Source organism: Phyllostomus hastatus, unplaced genomic scaffold (genome assembly GCF_019186645.2).
Source record: "Phyllostomus hastatus isolate PE091 unplaced genomic scaffold, TTU_PhHast_1.1 phas_scaffold_585, whole genome shotgun sequence".
In the NCBI taxonomy this organism is placed as follows: Eukaryota; Metazoa; Chordata; class Mammalia; order Chiroptera; family Phyllostomidae; genus Phyllostomus; species Phyllostomus hastatus.
This window is the reverse complement of record NW_025334037.1, coordinates 18,322,205-18,342,027: the sequence shown is the minus strand read 5'-3', so window position 1 is coordinate 18,342,027 and position 19,823 is coordinate 18,322,205. Positions and strand designations below refer to the sequence as shown.

Genomic DNA, 19,823 nt, shown 5'->3' with positions numbered 1-19,823 from the left:
GCCTCAGCTAGCCCTGCGTGTTCTGCTTCTGGAGTCAGAGGAGGGTTGCTATTTTCCAATCTGCAGGGGGGAAATTAAGTTACTGTGTAGAATTGTGTTTTATTTTTTCTTATAATTGTTCTTAAGCCTCCTACAAAATTTTATGTATGAAGATTTCTTTTTTATACACAAAAGTGATTTTTTTTGGCCACCACTTTCATATTTCGTGCAGTTCTTCAGGAGACGTGATGACTTCTACTTGTGATCCACGGCCCTAGGGATCCTGGACAAGCCCTCAGACTGTGGTTCAGCAGGCTCCCTCCCCTGGAAGGCAGATTCTGAGGGACTGCGCAGGGCAAATGAGGCTGTGAGGACGTGCAAAGCATTGCAGGTGGGCTCCACATCAACCTGTGTACTTGGCCCTAGATCCTTCAGAAAAGTAGGAGACCTGTGCTCAGTGATGCTTCTGTCTAGTTCATATTACTTCTAGGATGCAGGACACAGTTAAGGTGCAATGAACCATTCTTAGAAAATGGTTTAGAAGTAAGTGAAGCACTCCTGTGCATGGATTCTTGTCCCCTGTGTGTTACACAGATTTACATTGATTACCTGCTATCTCGTCTGTGTCTAACCTTCCACGGCACTTTGCTGAGTACAGAGTCAGTGTCCAGTAACTTTGTTTTAACTTTGTTCCTTTATTCACTCGTTGAGCAAGTCTTTATTGAGTGCCTACCATGAATAGCCACCTGAGTAGCCAACCGTGGGATCTTAGCCACACAGGACTTAGCTTTCTGAAAAGGCAGACAGTGAACAAGTGAAAAAACATAAATACATCACTACAAATTATCATATGCACTAAAATAGAAAAAGAACAGGATGCTGGGCAGGAGAATAAAACGGGGTGCCTATGTTACATTAGGTAGTAGAGGAAGGACCCCCTGAAGAGTAACATGTAAGCTGAGACCTGAAGAAAGAAGCCAGCAATGAAAAGCAGGAGGAAAGCATTCCAGGCAGAAGGAACAGCATGTGCAAAGGCCCTGCAAGGAAGTAGGGTTGAGCAGCTACAATCTAGGATCTAAAAATAGCCCGTGTGGGTGCAGCAGAGTGAGCGAAGCAGAGAGACGCTGGATAGATGGTCAGAGGACGACCAGAGTCATTAAGGTCTCAGCCTAAGTCAAGAAGTCTGGACCTTGTTCCACGAGCAGCGGGAAGACTTGGTGATAGTTACAGAGCCTCACAAAGACCCTGCATTAACCTTCTGGCTAAAGAAGCCTCTTGTCAGTCTTGAGCCAAATTAAATGAGGTCATGTGTTTCCTCAAAGTTTAGATTATTTCTTTTAGTATTTTTTCAATAGATATTATACACCCTGTAGATATACTACACAATTGGGATAGCGCCTGCTTTTGATCACCTGACATATCATAGGAGCGTTCCTATGTTACCAACTATTCTTCTCCAACATGGTTTTCAGCGGCTTTGTCACAGTTCCAGCATGGACATACTGTGGTGGGTCTGGTCCAGCTCCCGTTAGACACTTGAGTCTAATAACTTGGTACCAGTATTAGTGACTTAGTGATAAGTAACTAAAGTAACAATATATGAAACTTACTTGCACATTAATCTTTGTATACATATACCTATTGTTTTCTTAGGGAAAGTTCCTAGAAATGAAATTGCTGGGCCAAGAGAATGTGCTTACTTTTATAGTTGAGTCAAAAATGCCAAGGTGTCAGCCTGAAAGCTCTCAGCTTACGTGCCCGGGGTTGAAGTTTGAGAGTAGCCACTGGAGGGGGTGCTGTTTACAAATGCTGTGCACTGAGCGTTGGAGGAGATGGAGAGTTACTCGGATCCACTTGGGCTGGAATCTCAGTCTGCCTCTCCCCAGCTTTGTGTACTGCTGGTAAGTACACAAACCTTAACCATCTGTCACATACAGGAGGTAATAGTATTTGCCTCACAGGACTGATGCAGAGATTAAGAGAAATCATGTATGGAGGGCACTTAACAGAGTACCTACCCAGAGTAAGCATTTATTAGTTCTCTCTCTCTCTCTCTCACTCACACACACACACACACACATACACACACTGTGTGTGTGTGTATTACAGTTATGAATTTGGGGATTTGGACACTCTTTTGAGCAAATGGAAAAAAGGAAAATTCCTGTCTCCGATATCACGTCTTTTAGGCATTTGAGTCAAGTGTTTACCCACCTTCTCCTGGCAACTAAGCGTGTAATCTCAATAGTGAGAGGTGAAATTTCTCCCACACAGACGTTTTCTTTTTCAAAAGAAGACATGTCGTCTTTGGCTCTCATGGGGCTTAGAGACTATCTAGTTTTGCCTTAAATCTTTCATTATTTGCTCATATATTATGAGGCCTAAGTGTGGCATGATGGTAAGGGCCCTCAGAGACCTGTTCTGAAAGCCCTGTTCTTGCCACTCACGGGTGTTGTGGGTCTAGGCAGGTTGTCACTCTATCTCTGAACCTCCCCCTGCCCGCACTCTAACATAAAATCATACCACCTCTCCCTATTGATGTGAGGATGAAATGCCATGAACATAAACTGGAGCACTTAAACTTCTGCTTGTAGATCGATACATGTTGTGGAATCCAAGTCACACAGCCACCACCTAGCAATGCGTGGTCAGGACATGAGCCAATGAAACTTCCCGCATCCATGAGTAAAGACATCTGCCCTTACGTCCAGCTCAGTCTTTGATTCCTACAATGATCAACTGCCTCTCCCCTGTCATACGCTGTCTTAAAGAATCACAGTGACCCTGACTTATAACCAAGATAAGGAAACGTTAGTGATAAGAACACTGAATGAATCCTGACGCATTGCAGGGTTATTGAGTGATGACGCTGACCTGCAATCCTCCTCCTTTGTCAACTGAGAAAAACTCTGAAATGGCCAAGAGGTCCAAGGCAGCCAGTAGTCCAGCAAACTGCAGAGCAGGAAGGTGCCCGGGTTCGTGGTGGTCCTATCACAGTGTCAACAAGCAGAGAAGCACTGTTTCTGTAAAGTTCACTGTGAAAAGGGACATTTATTTCCCCTGGGAAGGACGGCCCCATTGTTATCCTGCCAGAACCAGCGTGGACAAATACAGATTTTATCTGAAGTAAGAGAGGGGAGCAGTAAGGGTCAGAAAAGGACCCAGATAATCAGAAAGCTTGGGAGGGTCAGGAGTTTGAAAGTCGTAATGCAAACTTGGTTTTGAGATTTTTCTAATTGGTTTTTTAAAATTCTTGTTATTTCTGGAAAGTTGTTTCTCCCACCCCCAAATGCCAAGTTCTTAAGATATTTGCTGAAGCATGGGCTCTGAGACCGATTTTCACCTGCAGCCCAGACTGCTCCACTCCTCTGGGCCGGCAGCAGGCGTCTTGCACCTCTCTGTCGCCATCCGAGACGACTCCTGTTCCTCGCTGAACTGGACCCAAGACCTCAGGGTTTCTCTTGTCTCCTGTTTTTGTTTTGTTTTCCTCACACCCCAGTTCAGTCTGCTGGGAGATACTATTGGCTACACCTTCTAAATATACCCGAGCCAATCCGACCCTTTTTTTAAAACTGTTGTCATAGCTACCCTTTGGTCTTAACTCATAGGATTATCTGTCTTTGGAATGAAGCAGTTGGAGGAAATTCTCCAGATTTCATTTCTGCCTCCCTCCCTCATTCTCTGGCCTTGAACTGAGCTCTCTGGTTCTTACCTTTTGTCTTGTTCTTGCACGTTACCTTTGGCCCAGTGCCTTTATATGGACACCTCAGGCGTGGTGCTTCTGGCTTCTGGCTTCTGGTGTTGGTGTTACCCTGGGTGCTCTTTCCTGGCGGAGCTCCTCTCCAGGGTCTGCAGCCCGAACAGACTCGGGTCTGGCAGCCCAGGGGGTCAGGAACTGACCCAACCAACCTTTGCTCCTGTCTCTGTCTGTCCAGATCCTATAACAGTCCTATCAAATCTCAGCTTCTTCATGAGACTTTAATGAGACCATCCAATATTTCCTCTTTCTGCCTCCTGGTCATCCTTGTGTTTACTGGCCGTGCCATCCATTTCGATGCATGGTTTAACTCTCCTTGAGCACTCTGTACGCCCGGAATTATTCACAGACTATTTCCTATACTGTCTTTCCGAGAAGATAGCATGTCCTTCTAGGCAAGGACTGTTTTGTGTACTCCCTTCACACCCCTTCTCTTCCTTTATGTGCTAGTATCTTCCCACCAAATGCTTGCTGACTTGAAGATTCTATGACTAATCCATGAAGAGTGAGTCGAGAGAAATACGATGCTGTGGAGACATCAGCTGTGTGGTATTTATGAGTCTCAGCGTGGAGGCTGACAGGTGTGGATTCGTATCTTGACTCTGCCCATTCCTGCGGCTCTCTTATGTCTCCTCCTTAACATCTGTCTGCTCATCTGGAGACGGAGGCTGTCCGTAGTGAGAGTTAGCCAAGAAAATGCATGGAAAAGTTCTTGAGGAAGATGTCTGGCACATAGCAAGTGCTCAATAAACAGTAACTGTGATTCTTCTTGTCCCTGAGCTTTGAAAGTTGTATCAAAGAGAATAAAACTTCCGGAATGTGTTTCTGGTGAACTTGTCTGAGGCTTGCTGCACTGTGAACGGCCCGACTACAGCATTTTGGATGACCTTATATTAAACTGGATTGTGGGGTTTTCAGCACCTTGAAATTGTGGAATAAATGCTTTTAAACATGCATGACTGAAGGTTCTAAGGAGAGCCTGAGCGACTGGATGGAAGGAATAAAGTTAAGGCTATTGATTATTTCCTGATCAGTACTTTGTACCTGGCCTTCCTTTCTTTAATTCTTCCTTCCTCCCTTCCCCTCATGTTTTGCAAGCTTATCATAAAAATGAATGAAAAAAATCAAGAGCACCATTGATAGCCCTGGCTGGTGTGGCTCAGTGGAGTGAGAGCCAGTCTGTGAACCCGAAGGTCACTGGTTTCCCGGTCAGGGCACATGCTTGGGTTGCAGGCCAGGTCCCCAGTTGGGGGTATGCGAGAGGCAACCAATGGATGTTTCTCTTAATGTTGATATTCCCCTCCCTCTTTTACTCCCTCCCTTTCCCTCTTTCCAAAAATAAATTAATAAAATCTTCCAAAAAAAAAAAAAACAAAAGAAAGAAAATCATTGATATACTTAGGTCAGGTGCATATAGATATTTATAGATTCTTGCAAGTCCTCAACATTTCAAACCTGAGTCTACTGTCCTCAGTAAACATCGCTGGTTGACTCCTGTTCGCTCACTCTATTTTTAGCCCATACATTTTATAGTTACCACGTGAGGCAATAGCTCCTATTAAAATCTTGACTGTTCATTCAGCCCCTCAGATGTGGGTTCTTGGATGATGAATTACAAATGCTAAAGTTGTAAGTTAACTTTGACTAGCGAATTCTCACTATTCATATTTTTCTTCATTTCGTTAATTCACAGACATTTATTGAGTTCCTGGTGTTTCTGCTATGGAGATGGAAAGATGAATCACATGTGGGCCCTCCCCTCAAGAAGCTTACATTATGATCTGCTGGATTTTCATGATCTATTATTACAGACTGCCCTATTTCCAATGATGCATTTGAATACCATTCTAATTTAAAAACAAAACAAAACATTGGGGCCCTGTCCAGGTAGTTCAATTGGTTGAAGTGTCGTCCTGTACACCAAAATGTCGTGAGTTCGATCCCTGGTCAGGGTGCATACCAGAGTCCACCAATTAATATTTCTCTCTCAAATCAATGTTTCTCTTTCTCTCTCCCTTCCTGTCTCTCTAAAATTAATAAATATATCCTCCAGTGAAGATTAAAAAACATTGGAGAAGGTTTTACCTGCTAAAGGGGTGTGTGTGTGTGTGTGTGTGTGCGTGCTCGCGTGTGTGAAGGGGTTGGGTAGGGAGTGTTGTGTGGCTCCTCACTTCGGATACTTGACTCCTGGAAGCAGAAAGGAATCCGTGCTAAGAGAATACAGCCAAGGCTTTTGCACAGTGAAGGGAAGGGAACCCAGGACAGGATTATTGCTGTGACTGAGAAATAGCCCCTAGATATTTCGAGTAGATGAGTTCTTTAGCCACTCCTTTCAAATGATAATTTATAGCTCTTTTTGTTTTTCTGAACTCATTTTATCAAGCTTCTGCTTTCAACGTTTCAAACAGAATAATGAAGTTGAGAGTCACTGCCATTAGCTTCCAACGGCCTTGAGAAGTCTGCTTCTGTGAGTGAGGTGATGATGGCCGACTGGGCAAGGAGCTGGGAGGTTTTGCTCTAACCTTCAAAAACAGACTGGCATAGAGGCCACGGGTGGCCCAGGTGAGAAGAAGCATAAATTCTACATCTTAGCAGCTCAGACTCCGCTTGGTCTGAATGGGCCTCCTTTTGTGGGGGGTTCAGAGGCCCCCAGGGCCGGCGGATTTATGTCAGCAGAAGCAGTGTAGTAGAAAGAGATTATGAACATTTTCAAAGGGTGTGTGAGTGGGTTGCTCCTCCTTGTGATCGGTCTGGGACACAGAGCTCAGTCTTTGAGGACCTGGGCTGGTGCCAGGGAAGGGAGTAGGGTAGGCCTGAGGAATGGAAGGTCACCGGCCAGTTGGGTATTGTGATAATTATATCCTTGTTTCCTTGAAGGTACCAGTGTCCTTGATTTTCCAACTTCAAAGAAAGCTGCCTCTCCAATAGGGGGATGTTCACACCTGCTTTGCTGCAGTGATTTCTGCCTTCCTGGCTGCAGACTCAACACGACAACAATAGCCTGTGGACATTTTCAAGGTCATATTCACAAACAAGACATGGGAAGCTTCTCTTGTGCCCTTTATTCCTCAATGCAAATGTAAAGGTCAGTGTGTCCCATGAGAATTCAGCAATGAACCCAACGTAATGGGTTTACCTTAGCTGGAGGAGCTCTGTTGGTCAGGCGCTCTATGGATAATCTGTGAATAATCACTACCGCCCTTGTCCTCAGTCTCTTCCATCCTCGTCCCTCCCCACTGGGGCCTTCGCAGGAGCAGACACCTAGTAACGACCAGAGGTGACACCTGGGATGTTTTGTTTTGTCCTTTTCTCCTACCCCATTCATCTCCGGAGAAGCTGTGCCAACTTAAGAAGTATAAGCATAGTTCTGCCTTTCACATTTTTCTTGCAGCACTTAGATTTCTAGGAGACTTTTGGGGAGGAGTAAGAGGTATTTATTTTTTTTTAGATGGGCTCTTGCTTGTCTACTGGGTGCAATGAACATGCTCTGAAGTGGGATTTCCACGGACTGAGTATATATTTGCTGCCCACCCCCTGCAAATTTCCACTGGTCATCTGAGCCCTCCAATCATTAAATGTGCAAATTTACAACCATGTTTTGATAAATAAATCCCATTTTTTTAAAAAAGAGATGACTGATTTCTGGCACTTAAAACCTTCCCAAGAAGTACCGTAAGCCGCAATATTACAGATAACACCCTGGATCCTGCTGTCCAGTGTTTCTGTTGTTGCCGTCCGCTCCGTAGACCAAACCTTCCTTCTCCAGGCCAGAGCAGGTGCTGGTCAAAACCTAGGAATTAGAAAGAGGGAAATATTATTTCTTTCTCTAGCCAGTTCTTGTTTTGACCTTGATGGGGATAAATACTAGTTCTACATACAAAATATTCCCTAACTCTTTTTTAACTTTTGCTCTAAGATTGTGCAAATATACACAGTCTCCTTTTATTAGGTTTCTGCTTTCAACGTTTCAAATAGAATGGTGAATTGGGATGAATCCCCAATTTAGTGACATACAAATAACTCACTGAAATATGCAGCCCCCCCACCCATGCCCCTGTCTCTATGTCTCTCTTCCTCCTCCCCTCTGCCCTTCGCTTTCTCTGTCTTTATTGCTCTAAGAGTATTCCGCTTCCTAAGGTCATGGGCACTAATGGCCATGACATTTCAGGGAACAAAAGCTCTGTCCTCCATAGTCAGCTCCTACCTGTCACCTGGGACCCTGGATGCCGAGCTCTCGCCTGTGATTTAATAACAAGACCCAGTGAGGCGGCCCAGGTGCTGCGTCTCATATCTTCGCTGATTGCCAAGGGAACATTTAATCTGTTGACTTTACTCAGTTATGCTAGTCTGGCAAACGTACCTGGAGCTGTAAATTTTTCAGATGTTTAATTTATTTGGCGTCGAAGGAACACTCTTATACCTTGTTATCTAACAGCAGAAGATGAAAAACCACTTTGTTTGCAAATCATAAAATCTCTTAGCAGCTGTGTGTGTTAATGAGTAAAAAAGACTTCCCTGACTTTAAAAGGGGAGCAGGGGCCCAAACAAGCACCGTTAACACATTATGCCCAAAGATAAAAATTGTGGTATATGTCTGTTCAAATTAGAAGTGAAGTGTGAAGCACATGCCTTCCACCACAGGCTATCAGACAGCCAGTCTGAAGCGAACACAACCACGCACTGTAAATGAGGGGCCGGGGGGCGCAGAGCGGGGGGCCTGTGTCCCAGCGCCCCTCCTCTGGTGTAAACGCCTTCCCCGTGACCCAGGGGAGGGAGAAGTGGCAAGCTGGAGGAAATATGATGTTACCTAAACCTCCTTAGCATACAAAATTACTACCTAATCGTGAAACATGGCATTGTTTTATTTAATCTTTGACCTTGTACTTAATACATGTTTCATTAAAATAGAAACTCAGTATACATGTCATCAAAAGAGAAACAAACAACAAAAATAAGTGATCTCATGCAGCAAACACTGTCACCCCAGATTAGTTCCCTGTCCCTCCCACAATTTCATTTACTCTCTTGATGAATATGATTGATCGAAGGCAAAAATAAACATAATCTATAGCAACACAAAAATATAAACACGGGTATGGAAATTCTTTGAATTTTTTCTTTTATAATTGCCTTGTTTTAAAGGTACTTCTGGAATGAGGTGACATTATTGGGGTTTTATTTATTAGCATCCAAAAATTTTAAAAACTTATCCTCATCAAAAATTGAAAACATTTTCTGTTATCAAAGGGAGTCAGCAGAGTGTTAGCTAAGTGTGCTGGTTCTGCGGTCCAGCTGTCTGGGTTTGAATTCTGACTTTTATTAGCTGTGTGACTTTGGAGAAGTTAACTTCTCTGTGCCTCCGATTCCTCATCTGTAAAATAGGGATATTATCTTCCTCAGAGAGTTCCCATATGCTCAAGTATATAAAATAGTGCCTGGCTCATAGTAAATGCTCAGTAAATGGTAAATTATTGCTATTAATCATTTACTGTGTGCTTTGGATTCATTTCATGTCCTTGTAATAAACAATTCCATGAGATATTTTTTATTACCGTCATTTTACTGAAGAGGAAATTTACTCCTAGACCCAGAGCTAGAAATGAGCAGAGCCCCAATTCAAACTCAGGTCTTCAGGTGTCTGCGGCTGGTCTGGGTTCCCTGGGGTCTACAGTGGAGGCAGAGATCTCAGAGCCAGAAGTTTATGGGGTGGGTTCAAGGGCGCCATCTGTGGGCACAGGGAGAAGCTGCACTGCGGTACAGTAGATGGAGCTGTAGCAAAGGCCTCAGCCCACTCAGCTCTAGTACTGGGCTCTTCAGAGCTCGACCCCACTGAGGCAAGGGCCAACTGTTAACCAGCCCCTCCACGGAGTGTGCAGTCCTTCGCTGTAGGCTTCCCCAGAAGGGGATGTAGCTTCGGGCAAAGCAGCTCTTTTCAGCCACAAAGGCTCACTCCAGAGATGATCTCCCTGAAGAACGGTCAGCAGCCAACACTCCTAGCAGCTGGAACACAAGTACTTCAGCCTGGAATGGGGGAGCTGGGCAGCGTGTCCCTGGGTCCACACCTCCCTGCAGCTCAGGGGATTGTTCAGAGTCGTCTCACAGACCATGGTGGCTGTGATCACAGCTTCTTTTGCCCAGAATCTCTCAGACCCCATTCACGCTGGGAGGTCCAGGAAGCCCATGGATGGACTGTTTCCGTGAACTGCAGAAGGTGCTTGGTGAGGAACCGAGCACAGCAGCGGCTCCCCGCACCAAAACCGAGTACATCGCTGGTAGACCCTGGCTGCCGTGGCTTGCATTCTCTTTATAGCTGGCTGTAAGATGGATCGTTTGAAAATGCTTACATAGCCCACATTTTATCATTCCATTCCCTCTAGCAAGCACTTTTTCTGGCGTTTATGTCATGATTCATAGGCTAGAACCACAGCACTGTAAAACGGGCAGGGCCTGGGAGATCCAGCCCCTTCCTTTGGGCTGAGGTGGAGGGGAGTGGTGGAGTCAAGGTCGCGCGGCAAGTTGCACACAATGGGACTGGGACCATAAGCGTGAAAACTGATATCTCAAGTAGAGTCTAGATGTTTGCCAACTGCAAAGAAATTATAAAAACAAATTCTTGGCTGACAACTTGAAAGGATAGGTTTGGAATGTTAACTTAATGCACATTACACTCCTGAAGTTTCTTGTCATCTCCCAGATAAAGTACCCTGTTTATATTTTATGCATTTCCATGCAAAGTGCCTTCTAAAACTAAATGCCAAGAATTCTCACTGACATTGCGTGGCTGGCATTTCTCGATTGTATTCTGTTTCTTTTTGGGACAATACAATGTTTTATGGTTAAAATACTCCTCTACTCATAAAACTATAGCTAGTCTCCACATACATGATACAATTACATAAATACTGTATGGCGTTGGAAATCTTTAAAGGGCCTACTTCAGATCGGAGAGTGAAGTCTTATCTTTAAAATTACTTTCAGAAAACACATCAGGCACACAGGGCTGTCAGGCTGAAAACCGTACCAACAATTTTATGTTAACGTATTATCTAAAGTGCAGTATTCCCTGGCGCGTGGATATATTCATAACCACAAAGATTAGTGCTCAGCCAAAAAAACTGAAAAGCTTTTAATTTTTCATTACCTCCTCAGTACATTACCTGGCTAGATTTAGACATTTTAAAATCCCACATGATTGTTCAGCTCTTCAGAGCTGTTAACCCCGAAACTTCCAACTGAAAACCTACTGGACAATCTTTGACGATTAAGAATAGTGGCAGTTTAGTGCTAGAGTTCAGGGAGCAGACTCAGGATCCACGCTGCCTGGGGTCAAAGCCCAGCTTCACCAGCTGTGTGACATCGGACAAGTTATTTAACCCCTATGAAGTGGGAACAGTATTCGTACATGGCTCCTGTGGTTGTCATAGAGATTAAATGAGATGATATGTGTAAAGTGCTTAGAATGGTGTCACCGTACAAAGTGTTCAGTTGATGCCATATCATTAGAATTTGCCTTTCAAACTACAGAAAATGGAATCAAAACAAAAACAGTTAAATATGAAAACTGAAAAACTAGACACACTTCAGCGATCATGTTAAATGTGTGATTCTTAAACAGAACTCCTGAGTGAAACAGACTCATAAGCCTAGATAGGTCGTAAGTTTAGATTCTAAAGATTTATTCTACCTGATACACATAATAAATGAGACAGTAAATTACCAGTCTACAACTGGAAAAAAATTGATTCTGGAAATAAAAAAAAACTCTGTCCTAATAGTGAGGTTGAGAAAATCCTTCTCAGCGGGTAGCTCCGTGAAAGCAGTGACTGTGCCAATCTTGCTCACCATTACATGCCCAGCGCATTGCAACCCCACCATATGGTAGGAATTTAATATGTGTGGAATGCCCTTTAATTCATGGAACTTCAGAGTTAGAAGGGGCCGCCTGCTTATGATGTCACAAACAAGGCACCCGAGGATCAATGCCTTAAAATGAATTATGTGGTGGGCTGTTAATAGAAGCATGGCCCAAGAATGTTGACGTTAGGGCTTGGGCACTCAAATAAGTCACGTCTTCAGTAGTACTCTAACATATATATTTTTTATAAACAGCAGTCTCTTGGGATATTCATGGAGTAAAAGGTAGAAGGGATTGTTTTCTGGTCAAATAATTTTGGGAAGTGCTGAGCTTAAACAAATTAAACTGTGGGTCTCCAAAAAGGAGATAGAGTGCCACACGCAGTGTTCTGAAGAGGGTTTGACCAAAAAGCACGTTTTGAAGGGAGCGTCTTTTAGAACCGATGGTCTGTGAAACCCACAGAAGACTGACCAGTAGGCTTCAGCAAACACTCATGAAGCACCTGCTACATTCGGTTGCCATGACAGGACCCACACAACAGGTTACGCTGAGTTAGACACCAGAGTTTTCCTGAGAGAGGGTAAGAACAGCGGTGGGGATGGGAAGGGGTTAAGAAAAGGCACATGAATTTCAGTTTGTGCCTGAATTTTAAAAGTATCCCAAGAAAGGCTCAAATAAAATGCTACTGGGATTCAAAGGTCAGAGTTCATGGAAGAAACAGCATTTGAGATGAGTCTTGAAGGCTGAACAGCTTGAACAGCTCCTGTTCCGACATTTGTTGGCCAATGCTTCTGAGCGGCACTGACCTGTAGGAAGCCCTATAAATGCCAAAGGACTCCCACCTGTTCCTTTTTGCCTGCTGAGCTAGACCCTCTGCGTTTCCATCCGATGCCTTGAAGCATCTACAGCCTCTGGAAAACCTGAATTCAAACATCTAGCACAACAGGCTCCCTCTTACTTCTTTGTGGCAGGCCTGGTATTATGACCTATATACCCTTTGGTCAGCGGGTCTGGGTCAAAACTGTTTGTCAGAACACAAAAGTCATGGCAGAAAGGGAGGCCAGAGCGGAATAAGGACCAACGCATGGCAGTACATGTGCAGCTCAGGAGTTCAGTGAGGAGCTCAGCTCGCTGGCGGGAAGCAGCCGCAGTACTGTACGTGAATGCTCATTGGCTGAGGACAGAGTCGTTTCTTTGCCTTCGATCTCAATGGCTGAGAGAGAGGCTGTGGTGGGTGCAATATTATCCTTTTTGACTTGGATGTTAACTTGTACACAACTTGTTAAGCTGCTTTTTTTTCTCTGTATGAGCGTTAAATTTTATAACCAAAATGTTAAAAGTGTTTACCTAAAGTCTCCTTGTGCCAATTTCTGGTGGGGGGGGCAGGAAAGCAAACATGCCAAGAACCCCACAAAAGTGCTGACCCATTTAGACTCTGGTCCCAGCGTCTACATTAGACCCTTTTCTTTTAGCCTCTGCCTCCAGAACAAACGTCTCCATTATAGTGCACTGACTTGATTTACAATATAACCAATTCAACAGTTGAAAGTCCTAAAATTCATCCTCAGCAAAACCTGCAAAGCAGCTGCAAAAAAGATGAATGTCACTCGTGGGATCAAAAGCCTAGAGGATTGCGTGGAAAAGTTCAGCAGTGTGTGTGTGCAAAGCCTGTTCTGAGCAGAAGGCTGTTAGGGGTTAGTGTCCTTCTGTTTCATTATCAGCTGGCAGCACCTGGGATAACTGGGCTCCTCAAGGCTGCCTGTTCTTGGGCAGAAAATCCTGGTGCCAAAGGGCAGGCCCTCAGGATCTACCTTCCAGAATCCTAGGCTTAAAATCCAGAATTCAGCTTCGAGCGAGTGACAGGAAAGGCACAGCGATGTGAAGGGCAGGTGTTGGAGGTTTACTTTCGTCTCTCTCCCTAGCATTTAGTCCTTAGAAATGTGTAGTTAAATATGCTTTCTTCCCTCTGGAAAACAGATTTCCCCCCTCCTACCTCTGCCTGGGGAATAACAAATTTCATACGGAGACCTGAAAACCCAAAGAGAAATATGCGATGCTTCAGACACCTCGTGTCGGACTGGCTGTCACAGACCCTGATTTGGGTCAGGCTGTTTAAGCTTCTTTGGAACAAGCGTTTGTCTACGGTGGGGTCATTTTATAGATCTATTAAACCTGCATTTTCTCTTGGGCTCCGTCCCCCAGCTCCCCTCCACCCCGCTCCAGTCACACACTCTAAAACCCCCCTTAAGCCCCAGGAATAAATCTCTATAAACCAAGTGTTCAATCAGGCTTTCACTGTATCTCTTTGCAATTAGAATAAATTTACTGCTGGGAGAGATGGGGGAAATATGCAAGGTACTCCTTGGATAAATAGACCGCAGCGAGAAAAGTAGAGGCTCTGTAAAAATTATCTCTGTGAATTCAACAAGAATCAAGGTCACTGGCGCTGCTGCATACCAGGGAGCGTTAATTAATGGGCCTGCAGCTGGTGGTACCACTTGGCTGCCCCGCTCCAGCTGCTTGCTCCGTGTTTCTCTCGTCTGTCGGACCATTCTTGGATCAGGTCCCATCTCTTTTTTTCCCTCCAAGTACAAAAAGTACATAAGTCTATCCTGGAAGGAAGCCAGCCTTTCAGAGAACTAAGTAAAGTGTTGTTTCTTGGCTATTTTTATCTCCTTTTTAAAGAAAGGACACTCTATCACCTCTGGAGCTGGATTACTTGTAATCAGTGTTTGAGCTGTGGTCTGAGGTCATCGTTCTGGCTCTGTCCACGGGGAGGTGTCCTGAAGATGGAGAGCAGAGAGGGACACTGTGGCTTCCCCTCACGTGAAAGTGGAAGACATCTAAAAGGATGTGCCTCTCGCCTTTCACTACACAGTGCGCGTTTTAGGCCAGGTTGAAGGCAAGGCAAACATGCACTGGGAATGCATTTAACATCTCTGAGCTGAGGAGGGAGGGGAAAGGAAATAGGAGAAAAAGGAGAAAGGAAGGAAAGTATTTCCAGGGTCAAGGTAGTTTATGCCATTTAAACATACTGGGAAGCTTTAAATGAGACCAAGCACGTAAGCCACTTAGGGTACTTAGCTGGGGCACAGGCAGCTATTGCTAATCACAGTAAAATTCCAGAAGCAGGGCAGCATTCTGGTGAAACGTGACTCCAGAGTTAGAAAGATCTGGGTTCGAGTGCCTGCCCTACCACAAAGTAGCTGTGCATCACTTGGCTGCCTAATTAAGCTCTTTAGATCTCCACCTGCTCGTCTGTAAAATGGGGCTAATAATAGTATCGGCTTCAAAACTATTGAGTGGATTTAATGAGATACTGCACGTAGGACATGTGGCCTGGTGCTTGGGTCCTAGATAATCTTGATAATAGTTGTTGTTGTCATTTGGGCTCTTGTAACTGTTTTCTCAGCAATGGAAGAATCAGAAAAGTGCTTCAGGAACAGAGGTTGCCTCTCTGGGCAGGTGAAGACAGCTTGAGAAGAGCTGTTTTCTGAAGCAGTGAAAATGGTCTCACTTGCCTCTATTGCAGACCAGCCTTGTTTTTCTTCTCATTTGGATACTTTCTTTCCTTCAGTGTTGCAGAGTGGAGGGACTGGGCGTTCTTCCACACAGTGACAGACGTGTGAATCTCGCCCAGAAATAACAGGGAAATGCCTGACTCTGCTTCTTCAAGGAATTCCCCAGGTAGTCATCAGCCATACACCCGGGGCTTAGGCCCTGGGGAGTGCGCCCCATGCCACACCTAGGAGAGGCGGGGCCGGCTCCTTACTGAGGCAGACCCAGCTTTACCGAGTCCTTTCCTAAGGAAGGAAGAATGTTCTAAAAATTTGGGAAATGTTCTCCATTACTACTTCTAAACTGTAAAATGATATTTGGGCCTTTTAAAAGACTTGGGCAATTTTCTGAAATTAAGGAATATGGATTTAACGGAAGCCTTGGGGGATTAGATTTTTTCCTCCTCTTTAAAGCATTTGAAACAACTTTAATCTGCTTTTAGAGTGCTATCCAGTCAGGCACCGCATTCTGATAGCGTATATTGCCTTTTTCGTGGAACTGATACTTTCGTGCTCCTTTAAAGACCCATGTGGAGAAATATTTAGGGTACAGAAAAAAATGAATTTATTTTTTTCATTTTTTTATTGTTGTTCAAGTACAGTTGTCTCCATTTCCCCCACCACCCCTCCCCCTGTGCCCCCGTTCCCACCTCCCACCCTCCATCCTACCCCCGTTTGGCTTTGTCCATGGGTCCTTTATACATGTTCCATGCAGCAATATTTTCACTGATATGTCCCCTAGAGCAAGGGATGTGAAGGAAAGAATAAATAAATGAAACTTCATCAAAATAAAAAACTTCTGCACAGAATGAAATGTCATCAAAATAAAAAGCTTCTGCACAGCTAAAGAAAACATTAACAAAATGAAAAGGGAACCAACCATATAGGAAAACATATTTTCCAATGACACCTCAGACAAGGGTTTGATCTCCAAAATATATAAAGAACTCACACAACTCCACCACAGGAAGACAGACAACCCATTTGAAAAATGGGCAAAGGACTTGAACAGACACTTCTCCAAGGAGGACATACAGTGGGCCCAGAGACATATGAAAAAACACAGAAGAACGAGACTATTCAAGGTAAAGGAATTGCTTCCAAGGTGCTTGAAAGAAAATTTTAAAAAGTGTGTTTGGGACATAAGAAAATTAAAAAATAAAAATCTAGTTATATATAGTTTCAGTGCTCTAATATCTAATGACTCTTCATATCTAATTTTTTGATGGTTGGTCCTTCTATCATATATATATATATATATATATATATATATATATATATATATATCACACACACATATATATAGTTTATGATGTACAAAAAATTGCATACTTTCATGTAATAGCAGCACTCTGGGAGGCAGGTATTACAATCCTTATTTTATCAACAAGGAAATGGGCTTAAAGAGTGAAAAAAATGCACCTGAAGAAGATGTAATGTGGCAAAAAGTTGTACTTGGGAGTCCGGGCTTTGAACTCAATACCATTTCCACACACCTGTTACCTTAAATCTGCCATGTGACCTAGGTGGCCCCAGTCAACTTTTGGTGCCTCAGTTTCCAGATCGGCAGGGTGAGGATAATACTTCTCTGGCTTCCTTTCAGTGCCTGGTGGGTAGATTTTCCAGGGTTAAGTTTGTTTGTTATGTGGCCAAGATTTCCAGGAACAGTGTGTGAGGAGCCGGAATGAAACGCACTCTGCAGAGCCAGTGACGTGCTGCTGATGCTCTGTGCACCTCAGGATGCTTCGGAGTTCTGCAGGAGATGCTCGCCCGAGCTTTAGAATGATACAGGTCACAAATGGCGAGTGCAGAATGTTACAAAGCTGGCAGGTGGCCTGGAAGCTACAAGTAACTGAACAGCTCGTTATGCCAGGAGCTAGGGAACCTGGAGAATAGCATGTAGGGAAGGAGGGGCACATGCTTGTGAGAGCGGGGCCTTAATTCCTTGAAGCTATAAAAAAGAGGAGATAAGTGTGTCCTCAAAGTGAATGAAAACTCCACAGCTATGCAGTTCTAGAAGAATGTATGGTGTTGAAACGACTAGGAAAACATATCTCTCCTTTTCTGTATTACAAATGTATATCTATTCATTGTCAAAATAGTTAATAGAGAAGTGTAGAAAGTGACGTTTCCTCCTTCACCTGCTCCTCCCCCAACTCGCTCCCTAAACTTCCCACTGCCAGCACCTGCATATCTCCTAAAACTCTCTGCTTTCCGACCCTACATGTGTGTATTCAGATATACGTCATACATATGTACACAGTCACATATGTGTTTTTAAATGGGTCACACAAAGTAATAGTGTTCACGTGTCATAGGTACTTGCTCACATAGGCCTCTCATTTCCTCCTCGGCTTGACCGAGGTATACTTGGCAAAAACTGTGTGTGGGTAAGGTGCAGAGTGTGATGTTTTCACATAACACATACACCTCATGCAATGTGACCACAAGCAAGCTAGTTAGCATATCTATTACCTTGCATAGTTACCGTTTTTTGTGTGAGGTGGAAACACTGAAGATCTACTCTCTCAGAAGATTTCAAGAATTCGCCACACTAGTATTAACTGTGGTCACTGAGATGTACACAAGACCTCCAGAAGTTATTCATCCCATATAGGTAAGGCTCTGCTCTCTTTGACCCACATCTTCCCATGTCCTCCGACCCCCAGCCTCGGTAACCGTCATTCTAATCTCTGCTTTGTTAAGTTCAATGTTTTAAGAGACCTCTCATTCTTTTGAAGTCACAGACAGGATTCCCCTGTATGGATATACCACAGTTTCTTTAACCAACTACCTACAGCTACAGATACAGGTTACTTCTGGTGGTTTCTTTCCTCCACTAGTACAAATAATGTTTTAGTGGATGATCGTGATGGTTCATTAATAGAAAAGGAAACAATCTAGAGATAAATGGGCTAGAACAAATTTGGAAAAGATGAGACATAACGAAGCCCTTACTGGTGAGCCTGCCATCAGGAGCCAGAGACTAGTAGACCCTTGTCTGTTTCGCTCCCCATGTCATGTTGACGGCTAGCACCAGAGAAAGATCCCAAGGAAAAAACAAGTTCAAGAAAGGAAAAAAAAAAGCAACCACAGCAGGCGTTTTTAAAAGGCTGGGCAAACTGAAGTAAGGTTCATGAGCGAGTGTATAGAAACCCCAGAGAGAAACCGTATGAAGTGCGAACAGATTGTCTGTAAGGCCTGGGCTGATGGCATTGTAAAGAGAGTGACAGTGAGGGTAAGAAAATATGGAGCATGTGGTCACTGTCGGTCCCCGCAGGCAAGGTGAGTGTCCTATGCCTGTGTAGCCCCGACACCTGGCGTGATTCCTGACAAGTGAAATGTGTGAGAAAGTACTTGAGGAAGAGCAAGGAATAATCTTCTCAAGAGGGCCACACCTTTCATGCATGAGTCAGCAGTACTGACCTCAATGTAGATGAATGAGATTTGTGGCCTTAAAAATGACTTAAACGTTAAAAACAGTTTGCTTCAGTTGAAAAGCAGTACGTTAAAAAATGGTGCCACGAAGAGTTTCCGTTATTTAGTTTATTAAACATGTTTCTCTGCTTACTATTTTTCGTGTTTTAGTCCCTTATCTGCTGAAAAAATGGACTAATTTAAACTGTGACAGGTCATTGAATATTTAAAAATTATTTTTAAAACCTGACTTCATTTTTCCTGAGCTGGCCACTGAGTTGTTCTGTCTACTTGCCAGTTGTGTCAGTGGGCTGGTTGCTGCCTCTTGGCCTGAGCACGCAGGTTCCTGAGTGAAGTAAAAAGGACCCAGCGGCCCCTGGCATGTCTTCAGTCTTGTTAATAGAGAATGCAAGGGACACGTTCATGACACAGTCCTCTGTGTAATGTCCTATTGAGGGGGCGACCACATGCCAGTCAGCCAGAGACTCAGCTAGCTAGACTTGTGTGTGCACACTCCTTGAGATGCTTTTATGAGAAAGGGATCAGTGAAATGTAAACAAACTGATGTGAAGGATTTACTTGGAGGAAGAGAGAGAAAGACAGAGACAGAGACAGACACCCTCACCTTCTGCATCAGGGTCAGCAAATGACCAGAAATACCCCCAAGGGGAGATGGCCAAGCCCTGTTCGCCATCCCCTGAGTTCTCCAGAGTGAGAATCCATGCTCATTATGATGACCTTGACATTCTAAGGAAAGAAAGATTGAAGTAAATTTGGTAGAATTGCTGGTATTATGTTTCAATGCTCCGTACACTCATTCGTTCAACAACCATGAGCAGAAACACTAGATCATCAGAAAGACCATTCTCTAGTCATGCTGAATTGGCAGGGTTGTTCTGTTGAGCCTTTTATCAGTTCTGCACCCAAACCAATGCTGAATCGTCCCTCTTCACGCCGGCAGAAGCTCCAGTTCACGATGAGACTGCTTCAGAGTGCTCTGATTTAGTTTGTGGATAGAATTATCCGCAGGGAGGTGACCCGCTGGCCTTGTGAAAGAGAGGGAGGGGGAGTGATCTACATAGAAAGACATTTAAAAATCGTGTTTTGGCAGAGTGGCTCAGAGGGTAGCTAAGTGGAGTAAGGCCAGCGGTCTTGGGTTCTGGCCATTCTTACTACATCGTGGTGTGACTCTGAACTTTGGTTTCTTCATCATAAAATAAAGGGTTCAACTGGGGGATCGTGCCATGGAGAATACTGC

At 44.1% G+C, this 19,823-nt stretch overlaps 1 long non-coding RNA gene across 1 annotated transcript in view; it reads right to left on the bottom strand.

Annotated features, from left to right (window-relative positions):
• LOC123810139 overlaps positions 1–19,823 on the bottom strand; it is a 51,029-nt gene that overhangs the window by 2,922 nt on the left and 28,284 nt on the right. Inside the window, exon 2 of the long non-coding RNA XR_006784182.1 lies at positions 7,408–7,526. This is a non-coding gene — a long non-coding RNA (uncharacterized LOC123810139). The remainder of the gene's footprint in view (positions 1–7,407; positions 7,527–19,823) is intronic.